This window comes from Impatiens glandulifera, chromosome 5 (genome assembly GCF_907164915.1).
Source record: "Impatiens glandulifera chromosome 5, dImpGla2.1, whole genome shotgun sequence".
In the NCBI taxonomy this organism is placed as follows: domain Eukaryota; kingdom Viridiplantae; phylum Streptophyta; class Magnoliopsida; order Ericales; family Balsaminaceae; genus Impatiens; species Impatiens glandulifera.
The window spans coordinates 46,222,775-46,224,924 of NC_061866.1; the positions used below are offsets into that span (position 1 = coordinate 46,222,775).

The 2,150-nt window shown below is 29.8% G+C and overlaps 1 long non-coding RNA gene across 1 annotated transcript; it reads left to right on the forward strand.

The window, feature by feature from the left end:
* Nucleotides 1-250: 250 nt before the first annotated feature.
* LOC124940352 lies at nucleotides 251-961 on the forward strand. Its single transcript, XR_007099456.1, has 2 exons — nucleotides 251-359; nucleotides 556-961. It is a non-coding gene; the product is annotated as an uncharacterized LOC124940352 (long non-coding RNA).
* Nucleotides 962-2,150: the final 1,189 nt, after the last annotated feature.

Here is a 2,150-nt window from a genome sequence, read left to right on the forward strand (position 1 = left end):
AAATGTTGCATTTTGAATTATCTTTTATCTATCAACATTAAATGGCTGTACATCTTTATTAATATTTAATTTTCCAATATGAACCTCGATTAGATTACAATTATGTAAGTGCTGTACAACTGGATATATATTTTATTTTATTTTTGCAATGCATTATCTCGGGCTCTATTATTATTATTATATAAAAAGCAGTTTATGATATATGGTGGTCAAACTCAAACTGCTCTTTTCTCTCTCTCTCTCTCTCTCTCTCTCTCTCTCTCTGATATTCATCTCTCATAACCCTAGATGGTTCTCTCCCAAAGTTCAAACCTTTTCTTTGAGGATTCATATATCCTATAGCCTGGATAATCTTATGTGTAAGTTTACTTCTTTCCTTCTTTCTTTTCTTTGAAGCTTCATACATATAATCATCATCAGATCTATTTCTTTAAGGATTCATTCATGTACTCGGATCTATATCTCCAATAGCCCGGAGAATAGTATGTGTAAGTTTCTTTCTTTCTTTCTTTGAAGCTTCATACATATAATCATCATCAGATCTATTTCTTTCAGGATTCACTCATGTACTCGGATCTATATATCTCCTATAGCCCAGAGAAACATATTTGTAAGTTTCTTTCTTTCTTTCTTTGAACCTTTATACATATAATCAGATCAATTAGCCAAGATAATATTGATCAATTAGCCAAGATAATATTGGTTGTAAGTTTCGTTCTTTGAACCTTTATACATATAATCAGATCTATTTCTTTCAGATCTATTTCTCCTATAGGCAAGATAATATTAGTTGAAAGTTTCGTTCTTTGAACCTTTATACATATAATCAGATCTATTTCTTTGAAAGTTTCGTTCTTTGAACCTTTATACATATAATCAGATCTATTAGCCAAGATAATATTGGTTGTAAGTTTTGTTTCTTTGAACCTTTAAACACATAATCAGATCTATTTCTCCTATAGCCAAGATTATATTAGTTGTAAGTTTCGTTCTTTGAACCATTATATATATATATATATATATATATATATATATATAATCAGATCTATTTCTCCTATAGCCAAGATTATATTAGTTGTAAGTTTCTTTCTTTGAACCATTATATCTATTTCTCCCATAATAGCCTAGTGAATCTTAGTTTAAAGTTTTGATCTTTCAACCTTTATTCATATATCAGATCTATTTCTCCTATAGCCCAGAGGATCTCAGTTGTGAGTTTCTTTCTTTGAACCTTTACACATATCCCCAGATCTATATCTACAATAGCAAGATCTATATCTACAATAGCAGATAAACATTGTTTCAACAGTAGTTTTTTTATATGAACTAGTATTTATGGAAAGTAGTATGTTTCTAAACATTACATTTCTTTGAATTCATTCAAAATCTCCATTATAGTCGGCCTGAATTTTACTATCGGATTCACACATCGTTTTGCAAGAATTGATATTTTTTTCGCTGCTTCTGTAGAACATCCATTATCCATCCATGCCTTGTTTACCACATGTTTTGTCGAATTTCTTGCTTCCACTGAAATGTGTTGATTTGATTTTTTGCTTACATGCTTAGTTGAGCTTTGTGGTGCGATACCGATTTCTTCGGTGTCGAACTTCATTAGAATTTGGAGCATCATTACTCCAAAGCTATATATGTCGGATTTATCTGTGGATTTTGCTGTAAAAATAATAAAATATATCATCAATTTCTATTTATTAAAAATAAATCAATATTTAATAAATGAAAGTAATTCAAACATACCTTCCCCTGGGCGATACTGGGACTTCCACTGGGCGATACTGGGACTTCCACTGGGCGATACTGGGATGTTGTTGTTCCTATTGGGTCTCCCATCTTGATAGCTCCTCTAAAGTCAATTAGTTTTACTTCATTTTTCTGCAATTTAGGTGTTAATATATATTTACTATATATCTTAATGTTTTAAAAAATCAAACTTTATCAAACATAACATTGTCAACATTGTCAGGCTTCAGATCACACATAACAAATCTCCAATTAACAAGGCATTGCAAACTTCTGCAATTCCTGTTAAAATTTCTTCTAATCTGTCCCATCCTTCATTATATAAATCTATAAATGAAAAATTATCATATTAATTTTCTATATTATTAATAAATCTGAAAATATAATTA